This window comes from Lissotriton helveticus, chromosome 5_1 (assembly GCF_964261635.1).
Source record: "Lissotriton helveticus chromosome 5_1, aLisHel1.1, whole genome shotgun sequence".
Classification (NCBI taxonomy): Eukaryota; Metazoa; Chordata; class Amphibia; order Caudata; family Salamandridae; genus Lissotriton; species Lissotriton helveticus.
Window position 1 is genome coordinate 875,086,099 of NC_136065.1, and position 13,163 is coordinate 875,099,261.

The window sequence follows — 13,163 nt, forward strand, 5'->3', positions numbered from 1 at the left end:
CACATGCGTTTCCGTGGCGGAAAGGCGTGCGGGAATCTCTTGCGGGGGCCCGTTGCGGACCCCCAGGGATTCTGGGGGATGCACAAGGCATTTCAATGTACAACGTGGCAGGCACCGCGCGGTGCCTGTCATGTTGTGCATTGAAATGCATGATATGCAATTTTGGTATTGCGGCGGGCGGTGCTTTCAGCACCCCCTGCCACAATGTTAACTATGTGGGATGCGCCCGCCAGTGTGGCGGGCACATCCTAATGGCCCTCACGGGACCCCTGCCCTTATGGCGGGTGGTCCCTTTTTACGTTGGGATGGCAGGCGAACACAGTCTGCCCGCCATCCTAATGTGCCCCTAAGTCTCATGCAGACCCACCCTCTGGAAGAGCAGAAGCCTAATGCTACATTCAAACCTTGTTGATGTTTTGTGATGCAAAAAAATCTCTTTTCAACTCTTTGCCTAAGACCCAGGTTCCTTCCAGAGAGAAAGGTCAAGTGACTGGACTTCTTCCATCAAATCCACCATCCAGTGCTTGAAATATTTTGCCAGGTTTTTGTGTCACTAACATTGCTCTGGAGAGTGTGAGCCCCTGCCATGAGTTCCCTGTAGTAGTTTTTGTTAATTTTAATGTTTGCCTTACCACACGCAATACTAATGCATGTGTGCTGAGTGCACATCTCTGACATTGAATGCAACTCCAGAATGGGTCTATCTAGTCTGGAGGGTCACAGCATTTACATCCCCTATTTACAAGTGTAACTAGCATCAGCTCGCTCAGCTGTGGAGGACTGACAATTGTGGCAGCAGGAGCATGATAATGGCAATGCATGCCTTTTTACCTGTGTCAGTGCATGGAGTGTGCTAACTGGCCTCTCTATTTCAATGTGATCTGCCAATCACCTGCAACCAGGTGAGGTACGTGGATGTTGCATGTATCCATTCATGATAAGCATGTAGTAAGATGAGCGTAACATGTGTATGCAGTCATTGACTTTCAGCATCTTGGAATCCATTTTATTTCCAGTATGCATGTGGTAGATAAGATGGAGGATTGGAAAGAGCCTGTCAAACAGTTGATGTAAAAGGCAGGACCTCAGCAAAGCATTCCTAAGTCTTTTGTAGTACATCAGACTCTAGGTTGTGGAGAGTTGGAGACAGAGTATTCTTTTCGAAATGCAAGGAGAGCACTTGCCATTTCCTGCTCTAAGGGGTCTCACTTATGGCATTTTGGCAAAGGGCAGCGCAGCAAGGCACCTTGCTGCTCAGCCCTATGCCAAAGTAAAAGGATGTAGAAGGTGTTCATCGTATTTAAGCAATACGGTGCATTCCTGTCCTTTCCGTCTGTGCTGGTGCCATTTTGGCAGCCTAGTGCCAGCATAGGCACCCTTGCACCATGGTGCAAAGGTACCACCGTTGCAGGCAGGATTGCTTTTGCGCAGTAAGATGCACCTTACTGCATAAAAACAATCCAGCCAGACATTTTCCTCTTTCCTTGTGTGCGCAGATAGCAGCACACATGTAAAGAAGAAAAAATGAGTAGAAATACAAATATTTATCATTATTACATCACCCCTGGGGAGGCGTAAGGGTTTGCTGCTTCAGCAGGTTTATGTGACTAAGTAAATCTGGGTCAACGTTAAAACCAATGGGTGTTGTGTGGGAAAATCCACAGCAAAGCCCATGAAATGCCTCTCTGGCGCAGAGTAAGGCAATGGAGCAGCTTGCCTTGCCTTACCTTACTCTGTATCTATGAGTTTATTCAAAGCCATGCACAGTGGCTTTGCATGGCTCATAGATATAGTTGAGAGGTTTGCGCTGCCCAAACATCAGAAAAAGTTACACTCCGGTGGTGCAAGCCTCTCATAAATAAGCCCATCAGTCTGCAATCTAGGAATAAGAATGGGGCAGATCTACCAGCTATTGTACAAAGATGTCTTTACCTCAGAATGCAGGCCTTATACCGCAGGAGAAATTCTTTTGTGTGCCAGGGTAGGAATCACTGACTTTAACTCCATTTGACCAGGATTGGGAAGAAGAGCCTAGTAGTTGTGCTTTCAATTTACCTTCAGGAAATGAACTGACTAACTGTTGAGGAGGAGAGCCGGAGGTACACTTGCACATGGAAGATTATATATAGAAAAGAATAAAACTGCAAAAATCTGAAGCAGAACAAACTGAAATTTGCATTGCTGCTGTACCAGGGAAAGACCTGTGATAAAGGATGAGTCTAGAAGCATATGCTGCTTTTCTTCTTTTATTGGTATAACAGCACCACCAACGCACAGCCAGCTGGGAAGCCACAGTCTCCAACTGACTTCATGGAACCTTCTTCCCTGGAGACAGGGTCTAGACTCTGGCCATGGAGGTGCACTTAAAGGAGAATGAATACAAACAAGATCACATAAAATAGTTACATAGGAGATCATAACACATCCCCCTTACAAAGGAAAGAAAGAAAGAAAAAAAAACAAGGAAAGAAAGAAAGAGCAAAAGAATAATGCATCAACATTAGCCACAAGGAACAGAGGAGCAATACAGAAGAACATGACTCTCACTTTAACATAAAATCGTTCAAGCAAATAGGGACACCCCTATGCCTTTTTGGAAGGCTCTTGGGTCTCCCTTCATTAACCACCTTCCCACCAGTACCTCCACTGGAATCAGTGGACCCACAGGGAATCCCACCCTCGTCAACAGTGTTAAAAGATGCGTCTAGAAGGATATGCTACTTTTCTTCTTCTATTGGTTTAACAGCACCACCAACACACAGCCAGCTAGGAAGCCACAGACTCCAACTGACTTCATGGAGCCTTCTTCCCTGGAGACAGGGTTCTAGACTGTGCAGGTGCACTCAAAGGAGAACGAATCCAAACAAGATCACATAAAATAATTAGATAGGAGATCATAACAACCTGCACCGAAGTGCCGGGTCCATTCTAAGGACGTTATTAAGAGTGCCATTTTAATTCCTATGGGGCTGGTAACTGCTGTGTTTTGCTCCCTCAGAATATCGAGGTCCACGGATTTACCACAAACTGGGTGTTTTTCTCCCCACAATTTCACGTATTTCAAGCAGGCAAAATCTATGTTAGAAAAATCGAGGGAAAAAAAGGAATCACTATTAGGACCAGATACAAAATATACAATTCCTCAATTTCTGATCCTCATTTCTCAGTGGAGCCTAAGAATCCCACTCATATTCCTGTCAGTCATCAACTCTGCCGCCATAGAGCTACTGGTGCCTTAGGTATCAGTTACTCTGAGTGGTGGAGTTTGTTGAGGATTTGAGAGGGCAAATGTAATGAGGTCCTTGGGCCCCGAGTACAAGTCTGGTGGAGTGGTATTTCAGAATGAGGTGAATATCTGATGCACCCACACCCTGGATTGCCTGGTGCGAAAACACATAGGGCCAGATTTACTACTTATCACGCAGTGCAGCAGCCGCAAATGCTGCGCTGCGTTGCCGGAGAGAGAAGGTGAGCACCATATTTACCGAAATGTGGCACTCTTCTACCCTTTCCCTAGCGCTCGCGATGAAATCCACTGCCGTGCTCCACAGAGATACCTTTGCGTCATAGTGCAGGGGCTACCATTTCTGTACAAAATTCCATCCATTGACTTGAACCCTTTTCCCTCTTTTTATGTGTGATGCACTTTACAGCACATGTACAAAGTCGGAACAGAAAGGAGAAATGAAAGCATTTCTCTTTGTTGCGTCTACATCAAAAGGGCGCTGACATTAAACCGTCTCTACTTTATTTAGTAAATAAGGTTTAGCGCCAGAAGCCTTAGGTGGATGCAAGGGAATGCCCATGCTCCACCCATGGTACGTTCCTTGCCGCTAAGTAATGCAAAGCAGTGCTTACATTGCTTTGCGTTACTTTCACATTATTTCCAGCGCTAAACAAGTTTCATGCTGTAAAATAAATCGGGAAAAAAGATTTTGCACCGATTTGCATCCCTTTTGTGACTCAAACACAGCGTAAAATCTTAGCAAAACTCCCCCTAGGTCTGGGCATACCAGGTATGGATTCGCACCCACTAAAACCACAGGCAGCGTGAGCAGGGCTGTGGTCTGAGGCACAGCGTGGGGGGCCAGGGGCGTCTCATTCAAATACAGTGGGCCTGGTCGCATGAGCCAAGAAGACAAGTAACTCGTTTTGTTTCAGTCGAAGGCAGGTTTTTTGTATCACCTGACTTGAAGGATCTGTCAGGTGGACCTCTGCAGCACATATCTCTGTGTTGCGGTTTCATGTATTTTTATGCAAATTGTGCAGCTTTAATGGTATTTATTTATCGAAATAAAGCTTTTGAACATGAACATGTGTTGCGGAGGCGTGGCTGCAGAATCTGTTGCACAGCACCATTTTATTAACCAAGAGCTTAAATTGGAAATTGACTTCTTAAGTAATCTCAAAACTATCCGTTTTCTGGACAATTCCCATTCTTCAAATACCGTAATTAAGTCTTATGTTCTATAAACTTAATCCGTATACACCTCACAGACGGTTTTGCTCGTAAAACGCATTCTGTCTGCAAAGTCTGCTAATTAGCTTAGTACACAAAGCCACGTGAGACCACCACAGAAAGGAATAGCTGTTTTCCACCGCGAATTCCTCGCAGGAAATAAAAAAAGAACACAAAAGAGGATGGTGAGAAATTAAGATATCGTTTATCTTCGCTGTTTATTGAACCTTGCAAGGCAGGAAGTAACCCGCAGGCCTTGAGGATTCTAGACCAAGAACAACATAGGTGTTCAAGTGAGAGCCACAATATCATGTTGACTTCTCATTTCACCGTGATAAAGACCAAAATAGGAGGAGAGAGGTATTTTAGAGCCACAGCCGGAAAGCAGGAATGTATGCTGCTAGACAAAATTCTGACAGGAATAAAATAGGAAGCAAGATCAGAAAGAAACACAAGGATAAGGCTGCCAATGCAGATTCGTCCATGCTCTTTCCAGAAACAAAAAGACAATTTCATTTTGATTAATTTTTCCCCTTTTCACAACTTTGAATATGTCTGATCTTGCTCGTCTTTTCCTGTGTTTAAAACAAGATTTCTCAAATACTCTCCCCTATCAGTCTTTTTCTCCTACTTCCAAACATTGGCCCTTGCTCTTACATTAGTCGCTTTCCTGCACAGACTCATATCCCCGCTCCCCTCGCTTCTTAACCTCTTTGTAGGGTGTTATGAATTAACTCTGCAGTCTGAATTGCATTTTCTCAGGCTCTGTTTTTCGGTGTCTTTCGGGGTCTACGAACAGCCCTCTTCCTTTCTTTCTCTCATAATAACTTTGACCCTGATCCTTAACATTAAGACTCTTTTTATAATTTATTTATATTTATTTATTTATTATTTAGAGGTTTAATGGAGTGCTATGTGTCATATTTCAGTGATGCGTTTACTTGGCAGCCTCATACCAGCCATCACCCATGAGATCACTACCTACTCCAAACTGGATGAAAATACTCGGAAATGCTGTATAATTTAAGGTCCACTTATTTTGCCCTGGACACCATATAATGTTTTGTCTACTAAGCCTATTCCTGTCCTTTCCAAGCATAGAGAATACTGGAGAATGGGAGGGATGGGCAAAGTTATAAAGACTGGCCTAGACATTGCAGCTATGTCTTGTGTTCTCGGTCCAATCATCACTCTTGAGGAATACCAAAGTAAAAAATGGTCTTTGCGGTCATCAAAAATAACTTAGGCCTCAATAAAAAAAATATTGTTGCAGCACACGCGTGTTAAAAGTTTTCTGTACTCTCACTCTCCTTACTACTGTTCTCCTAATGGGCCCTTTATGATCAGACAATTTGCAGCATTTCCATTTTCCACAGAGGCAATGACCCTCTGATGAATCTTTCTCTGTCAATGGGAGGGGAAGAGATTAGGGTGACCAACCACTACGTTAGCTGTCTAAGGAAGACCACGCTCAAAACCATGCTGTAGAAATAAAGAATTCGCAATAGAAACATCCAATCTCCTAAAGAAGTAAGTCGGACTAGAATTATACAAACCAAAAGTTCTGCTACGGCCACACAGAATAAAAGAAGCAGAACTTGATATTCTGTAAAAGCTCACTGATCCCCCTACGACACATTTAAATAGCTGCAAAATAGTAAAGTTTCAATGGAATCACCAACAATACTCAATAGTAGACTAAACCAGATATTAAATTAATGTGTTTATTGTATTAGAGATTTAATATGTATAGTAATAAGCAGTCTTTTAAGTCATCGGATTAAAATTATCACATCTTGCAATATAATGCCAAGCATTTAGGCAAAGCTTCAAAGAATGATTATGGCATAAATCAATTTGCAGAATCCAACACTCATCAAAGGCAGAAGGATAATTAATTTATCTAATAGCTCACGGTCCTAAATAAAAAGGGGAAAAAGTTCAGATTTAAATTCCACTTAGGGGAAGTTCATTAGTATGGGACAAAAGAAATAAGGAAAATGAAATGGATCAGCAAAGAACGGCTTCAGTCCATCAGCTATCAACTGTGGCATGCACGAAAAAAGAACAAAGTAAAGGAGGTTCTCGAAAATTATCAAAAATAGATCGACCCTCTCTCACAAGGAAAGAGGAAAGTATGATGATGCCCCTCCTTTGGGGTATCTTCTTTTATAAAGTCTCTGTAAGAGTCCTATTGATGTAGCATCACACCACTGTTGGAAGATAGTCATGTGATCAGATTTACATAATCTCATCTACAAGATAGTTCCTCATGCTTGTCATTAGAAACGAGAGATTTAAAATCCATATAGGCCTAACAACCTGAAAAAGAATACAAAGTATCAGTTTTTAGTAACTGCTGAAATCCTGTTCTCACAGGAACAATTCACTGTGAATGTTGTGGGAACATTTAGGAATGTTGAATGTTTGTACTGAATAAATAAGTCAACATTTTACTAGTTGCAAAGTACCATTGTAGTTAGCCATGGAAAAAGTCAGCATTAGAGAAAAAGCATATTTGAAAAAGTCCCCTTGATGGAATAACAATTTTAAATTAAATAAACTCTAAACCTATATCAAATATAATGCAAAAAAAACATTTTATATTGGAAATAAAGTTGAACTTTCATCAAGTATTACTACATTCAAAAGTGCGTATACATTTCTAAGTTTGTATTACAAAAATAGTTTTTTACTTATGATAAACTAGTTTTATCAGTTTAATATTCAAGTTCCTATGTAGTATTTCTACATTTTTGCACTGACTTTTTTATATGGTGCCTTCTAATGGAAAGCAATAGAAATACTAGGGCACTTTATTAATAGCACATTATTTTATCAGCAAATGCCAAAAAACTAAGTAATCTCATTATTTGTTTCAAAGCACGTTTTTACTGCACTTCTACTACACTTGTCTCAGTTTCATACATTTGCTGTGCCTAACATGTGCAAGGTCTACTTTCAGCTTTTTGTGTCTTAAATCAGTAAATGTGTTGTGTATTATGATTGTTGAAATCTTGTGTCATCAAAATCAAAGGCATTGAAACACTACTACATCCAGTAGTTTAATATAACTAAAATTGAGGAATGAATGCATCATAGCAATACTGAATTTAGGATCCCAACAAGAAAATTCTTAACACGAGAATCTTGACACTGCAGTCTTTAATGCTGAAGAATCATGCTAGGTGCAGACCATGTCGATCCCTTTCATATCTCTGATAGAGGCCTACCATTAATTTCCGCCCAGGACACAGCCATGCTCTTGCGACCATCCCTGAATACTCTCAGGCAGGGATTGATCAGCAACAGAATATTCTAATGGACTGGTTGATCAGATTCACCTGCTAATGATCATTGATGAAGAATTTTTCCCTTGACCAGAGACCCAGAAGGGCACTAAGTGGAAATCACACTTTTTAAAGCTGTCCCCTACACATAGCCAAAGCCCTTTTCACACCCAATAGATGCAGGTTATAGTCAGGAGAGGAAGGAGAAGGTAAAATGTCAGGCTATTACTATAGCTGATGGTATTTTAGTAAGAAAGGCTGGATCCTGCCTTAAAATCATGTCATCTTCCATGATGGTAAAGAAAGGAGAACAAGACAATACTGTTCCCAAATCATCAATTCTATTAGGCAAAGTTATAGCTACCATAACAGTAACTTTCATAGTCATGAACCTTCTGTAAGCTGCACCCAGTTGCACAAAAAGATGATCTTGAAGAGCCTACGATTCCAGGGGCAGATTTCCAAGGAGGAGTCCATTTTTAAGAGCAAGGTGAATCATGGAAAACTTCTTTAGCAAACAGGAAAACAAATTACTTTCATCACTCACAATTCTCCATGGATTTTTAAACTCTTTAATAGAAACTCCTTGGGATCTCAAGGTGGACATATTCACTTTCTTAATAAAACTATCCCAGAGAAACGGAAAAATCATTCATTTTGTTCTATAGAAAAGAATGATGGGAACGAGTTAATGGAGGATAATGATAAGGTATTTTGGAAGGGGAAACCATGACCTTTTTGTCCTGAATGGCACTTACATAATTATGCCCGAGATTGATCCCAAATCTTTTGTAGCCGTGCAGGGATTCAAAGAAAACATGGGAAGGTATACAGCAGATATTGTGGCCATTTCACTTAAACAGAATCCACCCCCATGCTCTGTTCTCCAGATATCTGGAACAGTATCTCTGAACCAGGTAGAAAAGAGATCTAGATATGTGAATCGTAGTCTCCTTCATATCTGATGAAATACTTGTGGTATCAATGTCATTTCCTGAGATGGGAATTTGCAGCTCAAACAATCTGCGTCCACATTTATATTTCACTCAGGTAAATCATTCTCAAGTAGAGAACACACCTCTCTGACTAGAAACCAATACTCCAAGCAACATCTCTGAGGGATTTTGTTCTTTTCCACCCTGACAACTCAAATAAGAAACTGTAATCAGATAGTCTGTTCTTACAGGAACCTTCTCAGAGTTTCTTCTCTGCCATTAACACTCTGCAGTTGAATGATAGATGACTGTGATGCAGAGATCATTGGACTTTGAACTGCACAGGCTTTCAATATGGCTCTCCATCCTAATGAACTTACTTTTGTGGTGATGACACAATGTCTTTCATCCTTTCATCAAGTTCTTCCACTTCAGCTGTGAGCGCATAGCCTGAAATTATTGAACATAACTAACGCCATCTTGTCTAAATCACATGAGCACATAGCAACAGTGCAGACACAAGCATAGGGCTTCAATGATTACCAATTAAATGGTATATTGCAGTGCTCAGCTTCTGGCGGCATGGTAAGACCAAGTAGTGAGATATGAGGTTTTCATTCCAGCTTTGGCAAATATTTCTAAAAAGGTTGCATCTGAAGAGAAAAAATACTCTGTTTTACTAGTTTAAGGAATGTACCAGGAAGGAGTTGTTACACATTTAATGAATGAACAACTGTATTCATTGCTTGAGAACTAAGACGTTGATCAAATTTACTTTGCATTGGTAGGATATATCTATCTACGCTTAGAGTTTTTTTGTTAGACATTGCTTGAACATCAGCTTGGTGTGTGTCCTGCAGCTAAATGATCTTTGCTCTCAAAGAAAAATCCTGCTAGTGAATTTTTATTTAAGAACATTGTGTTGAGGCATGCTCCAATGTAGCTCCAGGTTTGCATGAGGGGAAATTAGAACTAACTGATTGATTCATTTCAAAACTGGAGAAAACAAGTATTGAGATAGATCACAAACGGATAAAGGTGAAGAGGGGCAACAAAAAAAGTACAGGACACAATCAGGGCCCTGCAGTCTCAACCAGAGCCTTACCAGAGAGTTAAAACTATGCACTAATAGAAAGACATGGATTGCCAAAGGCCACTAATTTGGAAAGAAAACCATGGCCTTCTGGGTGTTGAATTTAATTCCAATAAATATCAAGCTCTTTATTGCAGTTGGCTAGCCCTTCTTCCAATGTATTAAATGGCTATGTTGTCTCAGATATGATTTCACTATTTGCAACCCCTCTAATGCTCTCCCTTCTCATGGAGCATGGAGAAGGCAGTCAGCGAAATACAGAAATATGTTCCATGCAGCCTTGCTATCATTTTCGTAAACAGCGAGTAGCTTATGTCAGTCCAAATGGGAGTACCCTGAATTAAAAATGCTAGTTGTTGAACCGAAATCTGAGCTACCTTTTATGAGCATCTACTATTGGACCATGTGATCAAGTGCTATTAGGTAGGTTCACTCTAGAGCCAAGGGAATAATCTTTTGGAGGGCCTGCATCTTGAATAGAACTGATCTTATCTGAAAAACTAGTATTTCAAGTCTGTGTCCTTTAGAGACTTTGGGGCCCAGAAAAACTATGGAATAGACTCAGGTCTCTTTCTCTCCTTTCAAAACTGGAACTACTGTTTTCTTCAATTGAAGATCCCAAATCACTTTCTTGATGGCAGACCCCTTCTTTGGGTATTTTGACCATGGGTTTGACTTGACCCCCTTTCTCTCAAAAGGAACACAAAACGTCTACACGATAGCCTTTTTGAATTACTTACTTCACCTGCTTGTCTGAGGTAGATTCCTCCCATTTTTCCTTGTAGAGGAAAATGTAACCTCTCACTGGTATTTCCAGAAGGCTCTTGGTATAGTAAGGAATATGGCTGTTTGCTTGGAGAGGATTGCTTCTGTTTCTTTTGCAACTTCTAAATCTTCCCACTCAAACTTTTCCCAGGTTTACAAAACTGGGAGGATTGATTTTGCTTTCTGGAGGGTTGTCTGAAGGATTTTCCTTAACGCATTGATTAACTTTTTGCTTTTGATGCCTGAAAGATGAAGACTGCTTTTTTTCTCTTTGAACAATTTGTCCAGATTTCTCTTTCAGTTCTGCTCAGAAAAACTTTACTTTGACTCCCTCGAAATGTATTCTCAAAGTTGCTGCCTTATGGGAGGTCTCTGTATGCCAGTCTTTTGACATGAAATTCCTTCTTGCTGACCCTATTTCTCCTTCTGTCAGGGTTGCCATTCTTACAACATTGAAGGATATTTCCAACAAAAACTATATTTGTATCTCATACCCTCAAGAAAAGCAGAACATTTGGCCTTTTCGCCAATGATTTTGAACAGACACTTGAAATCTGGAATTAGGGACTGAGATGTGTAGGGACATACATTCTTGCCCCATAGGAAGGTGAGTTTCAGAATATGCCTTTTCAAAGATTAGTTCCCTTCTTTATTTCTACTGTCTTTGATTATGGCCTTGCCTGACATTGAAGTTCCTCTTACAAGACTTCCAATCACAGAGCTGCAGCCTCTCCCCCTCCGCTAAGGTGGAGGAGTGTCACCCCACTGTTCTCTGAGCAGTTAAAAAAGGAAAAATAAAATGATAAAAGAGCAATGGTATTATAATTTTAGTTTTTTCATACTTCTGTGGCTCAGTTGGTTTGTTTCATGCGGTGCGGGCTGGACTGGCCAGAGCAGGTGGGGGAGTGGTGGGCATTTACTAAGTCTGTCTGACGGATGTATGACATTACAACGCATGCTTTTACATCGCATGCCTTTACAACGCGGTATTTACAACGAATACCTTTACAACGCATAATGCTTTTGGGCGCTGGATAGTGAATAGTTTAATTTACTATTCCAACTCCAGTCCCCGTGGATAGTAGGGAAGGTGTTGGATAGTACATTAAACCTATTCCCTATCCTAGAGCGCCCCCCAGCGCAATGCGTTGTAATGGTTTGCGTTGTAAAAGTTGCGTCGTAAAGGCACTGCGTGGTAAAAGTTGCGTTGTAAAGGTTTGCAAAAAATCCTGATGCTGCATTGTACAATCATTGCCCACTTATATACGGGTGCTCTTCATATTTACCCTTATGTGGCCTTTATCAAATGAAAGAATATTTACAGAAACTTGACGAGCCTAATATTCAACATTGTAGTTTGCAGGTTTATGGCTGCTGAAACAGCTTGCCTAAATATCTGGAAGCTCAGGAGGTTAAACAGGTGGCGGAGTAACTGCCTGCGGTGCTCAAGTAGTACAGGGTATAAACATATAGAGCAGGTCTCCTGATGTTTTTCACAGGGTCTACATTTTGTGTCTGTGGGTTGAATTTGCCCTTTCGGGAGGTGGTTAAATGTTGAGAGAATTTGAAAACCAAATGCCAGAAATCTATTTTTTATATATTTTGGTAATTTGTTCCCAAATGAGGCTGTTTCCCCCAAAGATTACATAATGATAAAATTATCCATGTTTGAGAATGCTGTTCTTTTCGATATTTGCACCCAGAGCCCAGCCCAGGCACTCACATTCGCGGCTTACCAGAATTAGTTCTGGCTTACTCCCAAGGTTCATACCTCACGGAGTTGAGGATTGTTCACATGTGCTTCCATATATTGAGCATGGGCAGCTTTACCTCCAGCTTTAATTTGCTTCATTTAAAACTATTGGGTGCATCTGGTGGCACTGACCTGATTTTTAGACATATCTTGAAAAGTGCACTTTTTCCGAAGGCTGATTGCTGCGGGAGGCCAAACTCTACGCAGACCTGAGCTGCTGATGCTGTTTTTGAGGGCCGACTCCTTTGTTAATTTTTGTTGTCAGTGCATCTAGCTGTTTAGCCTCTTTAACAGGCATGATTTCACTTCCATAAGACAGAGTTGGTTAAAGCTTTGCCTGCATAACCTGCAGGATCAGGTCCATGCTATAACCATGGAGCTTTTTCCCTAGGGTCGATAGAGCAACCTGGAGTGTAGGCCTTATTTTGTATTGATGCCTTCTGTTTCTTGAAACATCCTTTTGAATCTAGCCAGACCTCAACATATTTATATTACAGGACCATCTCCATGTCAGCTCTGCCCATACACAATAAAATTATCTCCTGTAGATAATGATTGTTTTTCAAGATTTACCACCAGTTTGTTTTACTCTGTGTAGTCAGAGAGGGCGTTAAGCAACCACTGTAGACCCACCAGGGTGTGGCTCAACAGGATCAGATCATCTGCATAAAGAAGATTAGATAATGGCATGGTTCCTAGGATTGGGAGTGCAAAGTGGCCTTGTCTAGCTCTCCTGTGAGGTATGAAATAGAGGTTGAAGAGCAAAGGGGCCAAGATGCACCCCTCTTTAAGGCCATCTGTAGCGGGGTGCCACCGTCTCCTAATTTCATCTGCAACCAGGTTCCTGTGTATCATAGCTGTATTAGAC